At 43.1% G+C, this 18,941-nt stretch overlaps 1 protein-coding gene across 3 annotated transcripts in view; it reads left to right on the forward strand.

Annotated features, from left to right (window-relative positions):
- The first annotated feature begins 4,019 nt into the window (after nt 1-4,019).
- The window catches only part of LOC129111782 (beta-1,3-galactosyltransferase 1-like), a 111,192-nt gene continuing 96,270 nt past the window's right edge, over nt 4,020-18,941 (forward strand). For 2 of the 3 annotated variants that reach the window (XM_054623875.1, XM_054623877.1), the window contains exons 1-2: nt 4,020-4,081; nt 7,337-7,424. The gene's annotated coding sequence lies outside the window, so the exon portion shown is untranslated. The remainder of the gene's footprint in view (nt 4,082-7,336; nt 7,425-18,941) is intronic. The other variant, XM_054623876.1, reaches the window with a different exon arrangement.

Genomic DNA, 18,941 nt, shown 5'->3' on the forward strand with positions numbered 1-18,941 from the left:
GTGAAAAAGCCCGAAGAGACTCCAGCTCAGTCAGAGGCCGCGGCCCCCCCGGCAGCAAACACTCAGGAACCGGCGAGTGTTAATCACACTCGAGGAACTAAAGAGTCAAACAACGGCTCCCAGGCCCCGGCACAAGTGGGTTCTGAAATGGACTCTGAAGTGCGGCCTGGAGTGGAGGAGAAGGAACAAAGCCCGGACAGCGGCTGCAGCGGGGCTGTGGATGGGGAGGACGGCGCAGAAAGGGTGGAGAAAGTGATGACGAACGGACGGGATGGGCAGATAGAAAGTGCAGCGGGTGAGAAGGAAAGCCAGGAGGAGGGAGATAAAGGAAATACTGACAGGGTGAACAATGGGGAGGCGGTAAAGGTCACCTTAATAGATGAGGGGGGGGCGGCGGCGGGACGGGCGCTGAATGCAAACTCCAACAATAACAATAATTACGGCCAGACGCCGCTGGATCATGACATCCTGTTTGGAGGGCTGAGCGAGGGCGGGGGAAAGGAAAACCAGTCGCTCTTTCTGATGGATACCACGGGAACAACAGATTTCTTCCAAGCCGATCACTGGGAGGAATCGAAATGGATGCCAAGCGAAGTGCTGCAATTGGCGCAGAGGGACAACGCTTTTGTGCCAGCGGGTGCCAAATGTGCCGAAGCCACGGGCCACCATTCAGACACGGATTCCTTCACGGAGACGGCCGAGGGAGCGTTCGCTTTCAGAGACGAGGCCAGCGAGCCAAATATTAGCACGTCTAGCTTCCTGGAGGACATTTTCGCCGGCCTGAGCACCAGCGTCTTCGGCAGATCCGCCGGGGAGACGGCACCGGCGTCGGCGTTGGATGACCTTTGGGATTTCGGGATGGAGGCGAGGGGGGGCAAGGATGAAACGGGAGACATGAGTTGGAAGGATGAGGGCGTTGACAGCTTCGCCCCAAACCACAACGTGGGCGATGATGATGATGATGACGATGATGACGCCCTGACAGTGGAGGAACAGATCAAGAGGAACAGATACTACGACGACGACGACTCCTGAACTCCCCCGGCCCATTTCAGCTACTAATCACACAGCGTTGACCACATCAAATATTCACATCCCATGTCCATGGAGAGATGAACTGCTCCGATTGATTCTAGTGTTTTTGTACTGCGTTTTAAGACGACACTTATGCTCTTTTATTCAATATCTAGCTTTGTTTGGTGGAATGCACCTGGTGTGCAGAGAGTGGCTATTTCTTTTCCTTTGTTACTTAGTATGCATATCTATATTTTTTGCCGACTGATCTAAACAAGGGCTATATTTTCAAATAAGTGCATTAATTACAAACTGTATTTTTCTCTGAATGAGCTTTTCTTTTTTGTGCCTGAATAAAGAGGTTTTTCCTTTTTTTTTTGTCATTTCTGTCATGTCTTCTAGTTGAAATAAAATGTCATGAACGCAACCATACGTGTGTTTTTAATCAGTGAGTGCACAGAGCGTAATAGTACTTAGCTGTATCTCTTTTGTGGTACTGGGTAGTTTGATATATAGCCTACCTAGATAACACTGTACAGCTGAGATCTCTCCGGCAAAAGGCGTATTGATTTTCACTGATGGAGCAGGCCTGCTGTAGGAGTTACAGATTTTTCCATTAGGTGGCTTTTGTCACCTCTGACAGTCCCCCCCCCCCCCCCTCTCCTAGGTTACAGCTTGAACATGTGGGGTAATTTGCTGCAATGAGAATATACTGCACTGTTAATTACACCGGCAAAAAAACTACTTTAGTGTCTTACAAGTGATGGCTTTATGGGTTCAGCGTGGGTCATGATGCTGCATTGTGCTGACAGCTCCTTTAAGTTGGGGAAGCATTGTTGCTGCCTCAATAATTCAGCATCCTCTCTCTGAAATGCCATTTGGCATCTTTTTTAATTGGGCTATTTATTTTTTCCCCCTCCCCACTGACAATCAGAAGTAGATGCCGTTTTGTACGTTTTAATTGTTTTATCCTCCTGCCAAACAATTATAAACCCAGACAACAGCCCACCCGCCCAATCGGATAGGAGAGGCAACAATAATAAAAAACTGCCCATGTACAGCTGGTGAAGATAACCCAAATGGTACTCAATTTTGCAATGAAACCGCAGATTTATCCATAAGCCAACCAGTGTGTTCTGGAGCCAGATATGGCCTGTTGCCTGTTAGAGCTCCAAAGTTTAAAGGGACAGTTCACCTCAAACCTTAAAGTTTGTATTTTGTTGGGTTATTATTGGGTTTGTGGAAGATCTTGAGTACCCGGGTCATGATTCTGTAAAGAGACGTTGCTGTTGAGTTTTTCAAATGTCGTTTTTTTGGGGCGCTTTGAGCCCCACAAGCAGAATGCCATATAGTCGCAGTATAATGGAGAGAAGGCAGACATCCAACGCTCAGCAACTCAAAACCAAAACAACCTAGATTGATAAATAGCACTACAGGTGAGAGGACAAATGTGTATTTTGATTTTGGGATCAACTGCCCTATGGATTCTTCCAGAAAAATAAGCTATGTTGCAAAACACAGGATTATGATACTTGTATGATTTGTTCATCAAGTCAGTCTTCATGAATGAACACCACTTATATGATTTTTGAAGCGAAAATGCAATCGCCAGGAGTAAAACGCTAGCGTTAGGCTGTAAACAAACTATACCACGGGGCCTTCATGTCATCGCCAATAAGCTAGAGTTCAACGGAATGTCATTTTCTTGTCCTCATTTAGCCACCTGTTGGCAACCACCTTTTTAAGACACAGGACATCGACACAATTTCCTAGGAAAGACGGCTGTCAAAGTGGTTTTGCCCATTCAAACCCATTCAAAAAACCCATTGACTCTGTGATGAGGGAACCTGAAGTGCAAAAATACTATGACATTTCTTGGTTTTAGGACTCATTCCTGCAGCACTCTACCTTCTGTGCTGTGCATGTTTTGTCAAACGGGTAAAGATGTTCTATTCATTTGCAGTGCAGTGAACCCTCAGTGCCACCGTACATATGTACATTAAAAAACACAGACATTATGCTGCATTTAAAGTAATACCCAGTCACCTATCCTAATCTTTTAACAATGACACATGATTAAGATAAGCTAAGATAAGATAAGATAAGATAAGATAAGATAAGATAAGATAAGATAATCCTTTATTAGTCCTGCAACGGGGAAATTTACAGGATTACAACAGCATAGAGGATAGTGCAAACAAGAGACATAGTAAAAAAAAAACAAAAAAAAACAAGAAAAAAAAAAAAAAAGCAAAAGATAAAAAAACAGTAAGTATTATAAATAAGCAAATGAGCAATAAAAAAAACAGTGTCATGTGGTCTACTGGGAGCAGAGCAGGTTGTGCAACCTAACAGCTGTGGTACCTCTCCTTCACACACACACACACACACACACACACACACACACACACACACACACACACACACACACACACACACAAACGTTATAATATCTTGAGTTGTATTTTGTACTCATTCTTTTGCAGAATCCAGCACAGTTACATCATTCAGTTGAGTGACTGTTCAGTGCTAGTTGGGGTTAATAAATCAAATGCATGGTGTGAAGTCCTTTCATCATGATTCAGTTTAAATAGGAGTGATTACAGTGACCAATAACACTTAAATTCAGATGGGCTTGAAAAGAAATATGAATCTTCCCTTTAATTGTGTTCAATCAAAAAAAAAGGAGGACGGTCCAGAAGAGAACCAGTCAATCATCCATCCAACCATCCTCCTCCTCTTAAACAGACGGGCCCCGCTGATTGGACGGCTCCTCTCCTCCGGGGGTCGGACGCATCCTCCCCCTCCCTCCCTCCCTCCCGCCGCCCCGCACCAAGAGCGCGCAGAGCGAAAGAGAGAGGACGCCGAGCAGAGGAGGAATCAACGCGGCGTGTGGTGCGGTGTTTGTGCGTGGAGAGAGGACTGCGTTTTGGAGCTGTGTGTGTGTGTGTGTGTGTGTGTGTGTGTGTGTGTGTGTGTGTGTGTGTGTGTGGGGGGGGGGATAAAAAATATATTAAAAAAAAAAATGGACAAGTTGTAACCGACGGGGACGCGGAGGACGACACCGGTAAGTGCTCAGGCATGCTGGTGAATGTTGCGGGTTTATGCGGTGAGAACGGACGCGCTTTCTAGGGACGGTGACATGGAGTTAATGTGGTTGTTTTTTTTGTTTTTTTTTAATAAACGCTGCGTTATTTTGACTTCATTTATCCTCTCTCTCCTACTTTGGCTTTGTTTGAAACAGAGAACTATCACGTGGTTTTTAAACTTGCTTTTATCCCGTGCCTGTCCCTTTTGTAGCGCCGCAACCCTTTGATGTGAGAGAGGTGAGACCGCGCGAGGCTGGAGTCATTCACGCGCCTTCAAGTGCATGCTTTTATTTCAATTCAACTGTTGGCTCATTGGCAGTTAAATATATATACACACACACACACATATATATATATATATATATATATATGTGTGTGTGTGTGTGTGTTAGAGAGATAAAGACACAGAGTAAATCCAGATAAGTGCATGAGAGCATTGTGCATCCCCATAATGCTGCGCACTTTACAGCCTAACACCAAGTACAATGATTTATCCGGCTGCTAATCCGCGTCACTTAACGTGAACTCGTAAAATCCATCATCATCATCATCATCATCATCATCATCATCATCACCCCCTCCTGCTGCGTGCTGGCGCGTGACCAGATAGTGATTTTGTGACTATGTTTCATTTCATCCCCCCCCCCCCCAAAAAAAAATGTCCCACAGTCCTCCATTCATCTCCCACTGACACCAAATGCACTGGTTTCATCTCAATGAGGGAGTGACCTAAACACCAGGTGACAGTGATGAACATGACTTTTGAAGTTTAACAAAAATAAATAATTGCTAATTGATTAGGGTTTAGATAACGGCTTATAAGTTCCTCGTCCAACCACGGCTGTTGGTTTACAAAAAGAAATGTGGCTACGATGGTGATTGTGGGTCAATAAGAGCCCCTCTTCATGACGATATCACATTGTATTGCGGTTAGGTGATGAACAATAAGTTGTTGGTGGTGAATTTCCATTATCGTGAATATATCGTGCAATGCTGCTTTTTTTTTTCTTTCTTGTCATTTACCCTTTACGTGTAGCTGGACCTTATGATTTAGGATACTTTTATTTAAGATTGTTTGTTTGTTTTTTTTTTTCCCCTAAAAAGGATGCTGGGATCCCAATCAAGATATTAGTGTCTTAACAAAATGTGAGCCATTTTATGAGTTTATTATCTGATATTACACCATATGATATCGTGTATCGCAACTATTTCGGCCAGGATTATCGTGACTCGAAATTCTCCTATCCTCCCATGCCTACTGAACGCCTGTAAGTTCCCAAACGTCAATGATTTTCACCCTTTTTTTTTTTTTTTTTTTTTTTTTTTAGTTAAAAGCAAATGCAGCAGTCGCAGGAGTAAATCACTATTAAACACTCCTGAGTCTCATCACAGCCCTCCTATCTATAAACAGGCCGCCTACAGCTGCTGTGTTGTGAATGACATCGTATTGACATCCTGTGAGAGGAGGCGAGCCCCTGGGCGTGCATCTAACAGGCCGGTTTTAACTCCTTTAACCCCGTGTGTGTGTTGGGGGGGGGGGGGGTTTATATGTGAAGGCATCCCTCCTGTCAGAGTTATTGGCTGAATGTGACACAGGGAATTGATCTTTTGAAATGTTCCGCGCTAAATAAACCGATGCTTGTAGCGCCGGATGGGACATTTTTCCCAAATGAATCTGGAGGAGGGGGCCGAAATGAATCTGGAGGAAGCCCCTCAGGCAGATCCTCTTAATTACATCATATATTTTTTGATTTGAATTCCATTTACGGTGCGACATCACACTCCTACCCCTACCCCGCATGAGATAAACGGTATGTGACAGTGATGAATGGCGTTTTGTAAAGGGCTCAACGGAGAAGTGTATTACAAACCGGCTTAATAACTCGCTCACAATTTCAATGCGCCTTTTTTTCCCTTCCCGCTGCTGCTTTCCTGTCAACACAATTTAAAGGGGGAATCTGTCAGTTTGTACAGCTCTATGTCACAACATGCGGTGGCATTTCGGTGCCCCCCGGGGAACATCACTCCTTTGGGAACTGCTGCTTTATAAAGAACTCTAGTTGATGTCGTCCGTCCGTCTCCCCCCCCCGTCGGTTTAATTTTATGTTTAGCATTCATCATCAGGATTTTGTGTCTTTTTTTTTTCTTCAACATTCAACCGTCACATGAGCAGGAATCCATCACAGACGGGGGGAAGAGATACCAATTTCTCCTCTGAGTAAGGGGGCACGGCCGCAATCATAGATACATGATTGTGGAGCAGTAGGCGAGCAGATATCACATGACCAACGTGTGATTGACATCAGCAGGTGAAAACGTTGATTGTGGTAAATATCAGAAAGCAAAGAAAATGATAACGCTCCCTCGTTGCGCTGAGCATAACAGGATGGTTTATTCAACGCTGAATTTTCCCTTTAATACTAAATGCTAATCCTGCGTTTTTTTCACCGCATTTCTTTCCCCCGACTGCAACCAGGTGGCTGCTGTGCTGCTTAAGTGACAGAATGGCAGTAGGAGAAAGCTTACTACACATGGATGGACCTGGGCTATCTGCTGTGAGCCAAACACTTAAGCCAAAATGTGCATAAAGCGTGTCAGTAATGTATTCACTAAGATAAGTGCCTGAAAGCAGACTGTACTTTGTGCTGTGCCCAGTGTGTATGGTATTCAGTTTTCTTACACTGTAAACAGGTTTTCTCATTTTCAAAATTGCAAAAGCCATGACTTTAATTCTAACTTCCATAATTGGGAGTGTTTTTAACAAGATGCAGCAAGAGCAACTTTTTAGATGGCGGCTGTGGATTTCACCGGCTGTAAAGACAGCAGATAAAATGTCCTCGGCGAGTTGGAGAAACAACAAAAAAAAAAAAAAATTAATCTGTTGGCTGTCCAGTTAATGAGCGCTCTGCATGCCAGCGTCTATTCATTTAAGCTGGGCCAAAGACGGGGATTGGTTCCCACGGAGGGTTTAATTCTGTATTTGGTTCCAAGTTTTGGCAACACTCTCTAGATTTGTTACGCTAAGTAATCTCTGATCAAACACTTTATCTCACGCAATGTTTTTTTTCTTTCTATTAGAACAGAGCAGCAGAAGACTCATTGGTTGCAGCTTCTACTTTATTCAGATGAAAGCTCCAGACTACACCGGTGGAAGATTAGATCTGCTGTAGTCAAATAACGTCTGAAATGAAACGTTAATTGTCTGTTTGGTCTGGTTTATGTGCTCGCTACAGCTGGTGTCTGCATTCAAAGACACATCACTAGTGGAGGAGCGGTCCGTTGAAACCACAGAAGAAGAACAACCTCGTTCTCTTCAGACAGGTAACAGACACTGACAATGTTTGGCACCTGAAAAAAATACTGCAATACTACTACACATCTGACTTTAGATTATTTAACCTATTTCACAAAAGAAAAGCTTTTAACGTTAGATATCAGCCGAAACAAGTCTTTCTTTGGGAATCATACAAACTCTTCAGTTGTGATTTGTGAGGAGTATCATCTGTGTAACGGGGACCAGATCTGTTGGATTGAGCAATATATCAATGGACTCCCAACAACTAGGGGTGCAACGGATCACAAATGTCACAGTCCAGATCATTTCATAGTTTTGAGTCACGGATCGGATCAACAGAAAAAAAAAGGGAGCAAATAGAACTTTTAGAAGATCTCCAATCCTCGATGAGCCCTATTGGCCGATACATGTGGTTTTTGTTGCTGTTTTGCTATAGCAGCTGGTATCCAAGGCTCCAGGCTTGTATACCAGCATTACTGTAAACTGTCAACTATTCTAAATGTTATTCTTTTACAATGTTATAGTCATCTGTAGTGGTTATTTGCATAAAAACGCACAATTCAAACGATTAAGAAATAAAAGAGTTCTTTATCGAACAAAAAATCTTGCCAGTGGTAGTTGTAATGATGTATTTATTATAAGCTGCTTCGGGCTAGTGTTAGGAAGGTAAACCGCTCATAATTCCCTCTCTAATATCTATTTTTTATGTTGCTGTGAGAACATCTTCAAACAACTGTAGTTATTTAACACTACATTTCACAAGATAACATTTGAGCACATCATTATAGCGCTCCAATTTACTCACACCTATACTCATTGTTTTACTGAATAGAGCTTGAATGCATCCATGATATAACTTTTCTGTAGGTTGGCCAACCATGATACATCTCCTCCTGAAGATTTCAACGCAGATCTGTTGTTCACAATGTGTTATTATCATATTATCGGAAACTAGAAAGCATAAATCCCCCCAAAACCACCACCAACTACTCCAGTGTTTTATATTAGGAGCGACAGGCCGTCAGACAGCAGACCCCCTCGCGTGTGTGACGTGATCGGCTGCATGTGAGGCGTTTCAAGGCGGACATCTATTCACTCTGATGTCAGATATGTGAACTGTCTAGGCAGAAGAAAAAAAAAAAATGAAATTGTGAATTAATTTGAATGTGAATGTAGCCTTCGATTCATATCAACGTTCCAAAACCCAACTTCACATAGTTGTGAATCAGCTGCTTCAGTTTGTAAAGAAGGTAGCCGGTGAAATGTAGATCCAATTATAGAATGTGGGAGCTGTGAGGATTCTCGTACTGTCAGTCTGTGGCGCTAACGGTAATGTTAGCTTCAGTGCACACCCGCTAACGGCAGCGCTTGGGGTCATCAGCCAGATATCAAAACGTTGTCAGACGTGACTACCAAAGAAATACATTATCGTATCTGCTTCAGTGTTCGTGATCGTGCTTGGTGCAGTTATTGGAAATAAATTAATTTTCTGAACACATAAAGCCCCTCTCACTGAGCAGCGTGATCCTTTTACATCCTGCTCCTTGAACATCTCTCCGGGGGGGGCGCTGGCATCGTTGACCCTGACCTCCTCCTGAGACGGGGCAAACCCAAAGAGCATTATTGTTTTTCACTTGGCCCTCCATCTGAATAATTAATGACCAAATTATTCAATTTAATCACAACATGGGAAAGCAAACCAGCGGAGGAGAGCACTGCCCAGTTTCTCCTTTTTCATGCGGAATTAACAGTTTTTACAACGCATTAGGTTTAATGTCTGCCTGGCTACACTGTAATTACTGATAGGAAGAGGCTGTAACTTGTGAGGCTGTCATCTTTTATAAGGGCTGGGACCGCAGGACTTCTCTCTGATTCTTCTCTTTCTCCGAGGGCGCCCACCGGTTTCACATCGATGTGCTCTGACCTGTGCTGTTTCCCTCCAACACTGGGCCACAGTGCTGCTCTCCCTCTGTCTCTGCGGGGAGGGGGGGGTTTGGTAGAGCTACACAGAGAGCTGCGTGTTTCATCCGTGGAGCTCAGCGAGTCTGGATCGTGTCCGCGACCGCCGTCCAAACTTTATTGGATCATTCGATAATCTCGTTGGCCGGAGATTAATCCACGTGCGTCCCCAGTTCTGCATACGACTCCAAAAACACAGATGATGGAGTCCAACAACACCACACTGTGATCATAGTGATTTCTTTTTTTCTTTTTTCTTTTTTACACTCCAACAACATGGCACCAAACCATAAATAGTCCATTATATCTGGCTATATTTACTGGATTAGACACAAAAACACACCGGTACGGTAATAGCGGGAAAGCTCGTTGTCATCCATTTTTCCTGCTTTTGTTTACAAAAATGACAAATGATAAGGAGTAATAAGCTGTTATTATCGCCAAAAAAAGGCTCAGCTGGAGATGTCGTCCTCAGACAAAGAGCCAGCGCGGCGTGAAAGGACCACTAAATGACTCGGTCCTCATCGCTGGTGCATTCCAGGTTGATGACTCGAGTCACTTACTGCTGCAGCCGGGGCCTGATGAAAACAACCAGGTGATTACATTACATTGCCCGATAATGCCGAGTTGGATGCCGGAGTCCTGCTTTGAGTGCTCGAGTGCACTTTGTTCCCTCTGTTGCACGGCTCTGAGGGTCATGGCGGTTCAGTTTTAAGGCCCCCCCCCCTCACAGCCTGTTATCTCCCACTCTGCCAGCTGCGGTTGCATGTTGGCTACCTTCGCCGTCCCGTTTCCACCTAGCTAGGCTCTGCTGCAGAGCTCGCCGAGCCCCCCTCCTTCTCCTCCTCCTTCTCCTCCTCCTCCGCCGCCACACTTGGCATGGGATGAGTGCAGAGTGGAGTCTCCCAGCCCTGTTTTTTTTTAAATTGGGTTCTGATGACGGGACTCTGCTGGTTCGCCAAGCTGGCCGCTGCGACCATTCCCAGTCCCCCCCCCCACCCCACCAACCAACCCCCCTGGTCAAGTAGATGATTGGATTTTCATCCGAGCGGTCAAATAGCTGAGAGATGATATCAGCCGTCTCCCTGTGTAACTCCACGGGCTGTTTGGCCTTTCGAGAGCGCTCGATTTATAACAGGGAGGACACCTTGTTTGCGTGCGAACACGCTTCCCTCCCGCCTTATCTCCACTACCGCATGGAAACCTTGTCACTCTGCTTTTGAGGGAAAAGCCTGTTTTTCTCAATTAGAGAAAAATGACTTCCGAGAAGACATGTTGGACAGTAGCATTGTGCGTTTACATTTTGAGTGCAGATGCTAGTGTCTAAGAAAAAGCGTGCCCCCCCCACTCTAATCCTCTTTACTGAAAGTTAAAGTCATTGCTGTTTTTTTTGGTTCTTCAGCCAAATTAATGCAATACCTGAGAGTGCAGCTCAGCCTCTCAGTTTCCACAGACGAAAATATGCACTGTTATTTTCAGAGGCGGTATGTATGACATTCCGCTCTGCTTTTCGGCGTAATTTCGGTTGGCGATATTAATATCTCGGCGTATGCACGGGTGATTTCAATCCACATCTTCTCTCAACGAGCACACGTCCCTCAGTGGACCCGGCTAACCCATTTGAATAGTTTGACTCCGAGGACTAATTATAGAGCACGCACTATTAAGTGTGCACAAACACCGTACGGAAAAGCACTCAGCTCAGACAAACCAACGTGGTTCTAATTATTTCAGGTACGTCTGATGCGCGCTTAGGCGTCTTTATTCTCCGAGGCTCGTATGTAGATCTGACATTTGCCTCTCAAAATTCCCTCAACCAAATTGATTTTGAGGGCAGGCATATTTAATGCGATCCTATCTCCATCTTATCCCAGTTGGTCTTGTTAACTGCCTCCACTCTCGGCTGTAAGACGAAAAAAAGTATCTCTACATGAGACTGACGGGACGAGATAATAGAGTTTGGGATCTGACCTTCTGGAGCGAACAGATGGTTCCCGCTGAACAGTCGAGAGGTTGATCTCGATCTCTTCTGCCTGCGCTCGTGTTGTCTCCGATACATCCCGTAAAATAATTTCAAAGTCGGTGTTACTCGTCACGTTCTAAATGTTGTTTTTAAACTTTGTGCTTGGCATCTATTGTGGTTATTTTCATGAAAACACCATTTCAAATGAGACCGACCAGCCTCTAACTGGTTATGGCTGATCAACTGGAAACCATCAGCGTTCGATCGGCAGCAGATCGATCTTCAGCATCTCTAGTTGAGTTATACAGATGCCTTTTATTAGGGTCGATGTCTGCAAAGCTCCACTTTTTTAGATTTTCACATGTGAAGCTTTTCGTGCTATCTGAAGCACAAATCAGTAGTTCACTTTGGTGGAACATCTCAGAAGTTTAAATCTGGTCAATATCCAGCTTTGGCTGCTTCAGGGATTCACTGCCACTGCTCACACCAAGGATTTCTTTTTTTTCCCCTTCAGCTCTCAATATTGATGATTGGGAAAAGGATGAATAACTTTTCCCTGAAAAGTGGCTCAGAAAGCAAACCAAAAAGTTTCTATTGGGTATTTTATTACATCTGCCTAGAGAGTTTAATGTTCAGTAGGGCTGCGATTGCATTAATTAATCTACCAATACATCTTTTGTTTAGTTCGCCCCAAACAGTCTCTTTACTTTTCTGTCACTTGAGTAAATTGTGCTACAGCTGCAGCAGTAAATACAACAGGGTGGAAATGACTTTATTCAGCAGATGCCACCTAAATAAATGGCAAATCTTTCTGCATGCAAGATGCACCTAACATTACGTCCTTCAAACAACTGTATTCATTCAGGTTTCTCGCCAAAAACTTCATTTTATGCATACATACCGAACCCTGAATTTTGTGTAGCATTACACCCCTAGTTGCTAACATCAACGTACTGTAGAAAACAAGGTACTGTCATATTTTCAGAATTTTTGGCATCGATTTGGTACCGAAGTATCTGTTCTTCGCACATCCCTAGTTCTCTCCTTTGTCTTGAGCTGTGCTGCTAAGTCAGCATTTATTTCAAAACGTCACCAGTTGTTTTGTTTTTTCCTTTGCATTTGCCTGTAATGTCGATAAGAGGCAAAAGAGACTATTCTAGAGTGATTATTTAATGAAAAATTGGATAATGGGTTTGTTGGCCACGGAGCTTCGGAACAGACCTGGGTATTTTACCGACATGGAACCAGATCTAAAATGATTTCAATCACAATCTAAATCTGATTTAATTTTGGATCCTTTTAGCCATAACCAGCTAAAGCTTTTTCAATGAACAGTTGACTGAAGTGCAGTAGAAATAATGTATTTTCATGCAGGAGCAAGTTGGTGAAATGTTTAGCCTTGGTATCTCTATTGTTCACTGTAGATGGCATGGTTAAAGTATATTATATAGGAGTGTATTCTTTCCACTTATAGCATAGATGCAGGACATACAGGATCAAAGGAGTGTTTCTGTAATGTTTGTCTCAGTTATTCCTTTTCTTGCCAGGGAACAGCTGTGACTAAGGCCTCAAAAGGTCAAATAACACAAAATAAAGCCGCCTGAATGATAATAATAGAAGACCTTTTTATTCAGCACATAGTATTGCTCTTGTTACATTTTCTGTCTTTTATCATTTCTATTTTACTAACTCTAGTTTTGACTTCTGTTGCCTTTTTGTGAAGTGTTTCCATATTGATTTCCATCCATGGTTAAAGTCATTTCTCAAGCAAAACAAGGCAAAGAACTTCTGTTTTTCAGACGTAAATATTTTCTGGTTTTCTTCAAGTTCTTTGATAGTAATTAAAAATAGTTTTGGGCTATTGGTCGGATAAAAAAAAAAAAAGAGCATTTCATGCAGCAATCACCTTGGGCTCTGAAAGAACATTTCTCACAGTCTGACATTTTTATAGATCTAACGATTAATTAAAAAATAATCTACAGCGGAGATGAGGAAAAAGACAAAACAACACCAACCAGATTTGTGTTATTATCACGTAGACGGCACAGACCCTGGTGGCTGAACCTCTGATGAAGGAATGAAAAACAATATTGGCAGTATATCTGACTGTGTGCGCTCTCGTTTTTTTCCCTTTTTATTTATTGCACCAGACATAGTTTGTTTGTTGTTTGACTGTGCTCTCACCGTGGCACAGGGGTAACAAAAAAACAAAACAGCAACACATCTTCCCCTTGAGCACCCAAGAAGACATGGGGATAGAGGCAAAACACATTTGCTATAATCTTTTCTTGAAGCGTGTTTATTCTCAGGCATTCGGGGAACTTTTGATTTATTTTTTGCTCTTTTTTTTTTATATTTGTACTCCAGGCAAACAATGCACATTTATCTTTCCGTAGAAGCCCCGTGAATATGTTGCGTATTAATTTTGAATACAGTGCGTTGCACTCCATTAGCCGCTGAGTTTTGACTGCAGACATGCTTTGCAACATGAACACTATGATCTGAAAATGATGAACGACTCGTCTGAAGCTGTGGCCTCTAAATATCCTTTTTATCTGCTCAGATTACTTCAGGAACGTCTGTCTTATCTAGTTGCCTTCACAGGAGAAAAAAAAAGAAGTAATGGAACAGAGCCGGGCTGATGTGTGCTCTGGTGAGATGCACAAAGCGTCCCCTCTAATATGTGAACCCCATGCATTTTTCACGATTGTGGTTGATTACATTCTCTGGATGCTTTTTTTCCTCCATATTTAATCAGCTCCAGGCGCTATGGGTTTTACTTACACGAGAGTGGCCATTAATATTCAGTACATCCACATTACAGACATGCATTTACACTGCTTGCATTCACCACTAAGCCTTTTCATTTGATTGACTTTTTTTTTTTCGCCCCCTTTTAGCCAGCTGTTAGTTCAGAAAGGCCCCCTGATTTCGCATTAAACGTCAATATTGCTGTTGATCATGTTCATTTGACTTTGGGAAGCCAAAATCCGTGATGTGATTATTTGTGAAGCCATGATATTACCTCTAATTCTGTTTTTCGAGGGATTATTGTTTTTGTTTTCATCCTCTGCAATGAATCTTAGTTATCTACATCTAGTCAGTGATTCATCTCCAAATAACACTGATTTAATCACACATTACATCGAAGGTTCCCCGGAATACAGTGCAAGCCGGAATGGTAATGAGTATCGTAATTGCACCTGAAAGCAACAAAACAAGGATGCTGCAATAATGCGGGCAGAAGCTGTCTGCTGGAAAAGAAAGTATTTGCCTGCTCTATGCAGAAAACGCAGACAATGACGCCGTTTTCCCCACGCGGATGGTGATTGGACTTCTTCCTGCTCACCAGCTCGGGCGGACAGTCTTGATATTCCCATCATTTTTCATCCGTTCATCACTGTTGTCGTCCATCTTTGCCTGGGGGGGGGAAAGCAGCGTGGGCTCAATCTTGGACACCTGGTGACCTTTTTGGAGCATCCGCTGTGGGGGGAATTTCACCACATTGTCTCTTTGCTGCTGCCGTGACAGCTCTCCTTTTCACACGGACGTATAAACAGCCCGCGTGTAATGAACCAGGGGATGATAGTCCATGCTTTGCGGTTTGCAGGTTCTGCTAGCTCCGACTCCCCCGCTGCATGGGGGGGGATGTGTTCGATGTGCTGTGACGCCTAAAGATGCCACAATAGTCCCGCAGGGTTCAAAGCCATGCACGCCGCTTTCCCCATGCATACCAAATAGGAAAGTAGGAAAGTCGTTCCGCTCAACATCTATGATGAAAAGCGCCATCGCCCAATAAAGATGTGTCGATAAGGGCCGCCCTCTAAATTACAATTGATAAAAAATGGTGGCAGTGGAATTGGGTACGTTTTCTTTTTATTTATTTTGACCAGACTGCAGTGACAGAAGTGTCAAAGACAGACAAAATCCTCTTGTTTGGGACTGAGGCAGCATTTTGCTCACTGGCAACTTTGGTAAACTAAAACAAAGAACATTTCAAACACTTCAGTATTACACTGAACAAACACTTTCCCAGAAGGCAACTGGTCACAATAGACTTCAAAACTGTAAAGCATCTCTTATGCTGTGAAATTAAAATGACCAAAATGTCACACACAACAGATAGGCTCTTATTTTAATCTATGCAGATGGTCATTGGAAGTATAATGCAGAATACCAACAAAGGCTGCAAAGCAAAGAGAACGCAATTGCACAAATTCTCATATTTGTACAGTGAACACAAATCTAATAAACCCAAATGGGAACCCCGGTTTGGTCGACGTGATCGACTTATTTATTAACAGCTTACAGATGTAGCCCCGACGAATGCAAATAAGCTATTAAAGTTCGTTGTGTACGCACACATAACTGTGAGAATATGCGTTTTATCGGATGAATTACTACTTATTTTATTTGTTTCAATTTTTCTATGACAATGTTGCGTGATGTCGTGCCCAAACATGGCGACTTATTGCTCCCTTTCGTCGCCGCGTCCGTGGAAGGCGCGATGCCATTTCCTGTGCCTTCGTCACCATCAAGAGATCAGCTCAGGTTATAGGAAGCAGGCAGTGTAGACGGCTGGACCAGATTCAGACCAGCTCCCCAATCACCCAACCCCCCCCCCACACTCCCCCACTCCTTACCCATCACTTTATCAAGCGTGAGGATCTATTGAGGGAAAAATCCTGAGCAGTCAACAAATGGAAGCAATAACTCTGCGGCTGCGGAGAAGGAAATCAGAAGGCAGGCGTGTCCAAGCAAGCCAGACACATGCCTTCCCCAACTCAGCCGTGCATATGGACCCGTGTTCCTCACCCCCACCTCCCTCTATGTTGCTGTCGTCTCACTCAGGTTTATCATCAGCTGCTCCCCGTAGATGGCTTATTGCCTTTTTTCTACCCTCATCTGTCCGCCTGGCTGAAAAGGCCTCCCAGGAAGAGATTAGCAATCCAATAACTTGTGGAGCATCCACCTCAGCATCAGGTGCTCCCCAGAGGGAATGCTGATGAGAACAGCCAGTACTCTATAATAACAGGCCGGGCAGTATTTGCAAACAGCGAGCAGCCCGGGAGCCGCGACCTGCTGGTGATCCTCAGTCATAGCAGGTTTTTGTTGCAAATTCTGTGAGGAATTCCTTAATGAATCCAATTAAAGTAGCAAGTATTTTGAGCATGTTATGGAAACATTTCCAGTATCTGGATTAATTTATGTGTTGACTGAAATGGATTTGGATGTTGCCGTGTACGTATTCAAATGTGCCTGCACATTATGTCACTAATGGAAGCAAGCACTTCCATTATACGATAATTATTTAGTGACAATTAGACAAATTTAATGTTTGGCCCATGACAGCCAGCCTGCAGTACAATGAAATCTGTATCTCATGGGAAATCCTCTTATGGCTTACGTGATGTGATCACAACCAGGCTCCTAAAGGATGTTTTCTCAAATGTTGGCCTCATGTTACATTACATTACATTACATTACAGTCATTTAGCAGACGCTTTTATCCAAAGCGACTTACAATCAGTAGTACATTACATATCATTCACCCATTCACACACTGATGACAGGCTACCATGCAAGGTGCCACCATCAGACTCTAACTAACATTCATTCACATCCAGTCCACACCGATGGCAAGCCTTCGGGAGCAACTTGGGGTTGAGTGTCTTGCCCAAGGACACAACGACTGCCGAAGCCGGGTATCGAACCACCGACCCTCTGATTGGAGAACTACCTTGCTCTCCACTACGCCACAGCCGCCCCATGTTCTCTCCATAGTTGATTAAAAAATGTTTTGGACCCATTAAGACAAAAATGCTAGCAATGGATTAATAATCTCCTGCTCACTTTTCAAGGAACTATTCAATTTCCATTCTCATACATATCTGAGCCTGCCTTGTGACACAAAAAACTTGACTTAACTAACGACAGATCATTCTCTGTTGTAGTTGGTCAGACTAACTACCATCTTATGTACATATGGTTCAGAAAAAAAATCTTATTCTGACTAATTGCAATATGATTTGTGATATTAAAGGGAATGATATTTGTTATGATTTGTAGTCCAGGACATTTCGGCAGCACTTTAATATTTAATTTAAAATGGTATTTTGACATGTTTTTCCTGGAAAATGCAGGAGGCCACATTTCCACTTCAATCAAATTTAAATTAATTGTACAGCATTGCTTGTGATGTTTTTTAGGGGTAAATACTAGGCGCATAGTACATCCGTGTCGAGTCAAAGTGAAAAAAACTTCAGCCTCGCAGCTCCTTTGTTAAACTGGTCTGCTTTTTTATGCCCTGTGAAACTGAACCAGACTATATAGAAAATAAACCAGATATATTTTGCTGTGATTCGGACAAACCAAACGGACTATGACTGGTGAAAGCTCCCTCAGACATGACCTAAGGCCAAAAAAGTAGCAGTAGTGTGGTTTTATAGCAGCGACAGTCACTGAAAACAATGAGGATTATGAATTATTCCCATTAATGTCTCAGAAACTGTCACTCCGCCCTGGTCCGAACCACGGTCCACCGCTTGGTGATGGCTACTCGAGGTGCTTTTATTTGCGATCACAATATTCCGCTGTTATGCAGACGATACCCCGCTGTACATCATTCCAAACCCATTTAAACCAGGGACCTCTACCTCACCTCCCCTGTCCTTGTAATTCATATTTTCAGCTTCTAACCTTCAGGTCAGTACTAAGGGGTTTTTACACCTTGGGATCCTCTGCCATGGAACCCTGCTGCATGTGTTAAATTATATTTCCCTGCCGCATAACAAATTTCATGCAAAAGCCATTTTATGTTCCCTTTTTACTCCCTCTATTTTATTTTATTGACTACTGTTTTATCATTTTCATTCTTTTTCTACATTGTGGCTTGTTTATCCCTTCTTACCTCACTCTCTGGCCTAGTAGTTAACTGTCACCTGCGGTTTTATGGAGCTGTACTACACTTTTTACTGTGGTGTTTTGTTGCTCATTATAACGGCCCATGGGTAAACGGTAGAAAAACCAAAACACTTGTGGCACTGTCCTCACTCTGATTTCGAAAATGACCTGTCTTTTAAAGCTTGTGGAGAAGCCAGGTGTACTGTGAACAGTGACTCATGCATCACACAGAGAAAATAAGGACAGTTTAAGCTTTTTATTTTACGAATATGCCATCAATAAAGAAGATTTCTGAGGATTTTTACCACCTCTTAAAATCTACCAGCTGAAAATCTACATCTAGTACATAAGGTAAATAAATACGATATAGTATGACAGTGAAATGATGCATGTACCCTTAATTATCATTATTTATCCATGCAAAATATTTTCATGAGCAAAAGTCATAATATGAACACAAATGTTCCTATCTGCAGCTCCACAGCCTTGGCTTTTTTTTTTGTTCTTACTTTATTATATGTGCTTCTTATATCCAGCCTCCAAAAAAAACACTGCACAAACACAAACTCAGCACAAAACAAACTAGTTTGTGTGTTTGTGTCGGTATTTCCTTTTTATGGGGAGCACAAAAGGGACTTAAACACCTTATAGCGTAACTGCAAGTCATCTCCCTTGTCCATGAATCCCCCTCTGGCTTTGTGCTGCAGGGTGTGCAGTG

Source organism: Anoplopoma fimbria, chromosome 22 (genome assembly GCF_027596085.1).
Source record: "Anoplopoma fimbria isolate UVic2021 breed Golden Eagle Sablefish chromosome 22, Afim_UVic_2022, whole genome shotgun sequence".
Lineage (NCBI taxonomy): Eukaryota > Metazoa > Chordata > Actinopteri > Perciformes > Anoplopomatidae > Anoplopoma > Anoplopoma fimbria.